This window comes from Manihot esculenta, unplaced genomic scaffold (genome assembly GCF_001659605.2).
Source record: "Manihot esculenta cultivar AM560-2 unplaced genomic scaffold, M.esculenta_v8 Scaffold64, whole genome shotgun sequence".
NCBI classification, from domain to species: Eukaryota; Viridiplantae; Streptophyta; class Magnoliopsida; order Malpighiales; family Euphorbiaceae; genus Manihot; species Manihot esculenta.
Window position 1 is genome coordinate 2,254,494 of NW_025215481.1, and position 421 is coordinate 2,254,914.

A 421-nucleotide genomic window follows, 5' to 3' on the forward strand; every position below is an offset into this window, starting at 1 on the left:
TGCTGGCGGAAATGCGATGCAATGGGCATGGTGTGAGTTCCTGGTGGCATAGACTTTTGAGGCGTTTGGGTCTGGCGACAGGGCTGAAGCTATTGGGGTCGAAGGCTTTGCCGGGGGGTGTCAAATGGAAGCCGGTTCAAGGTGTGGATGCCGCACTCTGAACACAGGCGGACGTGCGATGCAACCTGTCTTAGTTTGTGTCCTTGGTGGTGTAGGCCTGCTGCTTGGTGGGGTGTTACGTTCCTCGGGGTCGTGGATGGACGTCGGGGCTGTTGTGGTTTTGCAATACCTAGGCTGGGGGGATGAGCTTGGTGCTAATGCTTTTGTCAAGGCGTTGCGAGTGCTTGGGGGAGGGCGTGGTGATATAATGCCGTGCTCAATCCTATGTGCGAGTGGCGTTGAGGCACATGCTGCGGCAGAA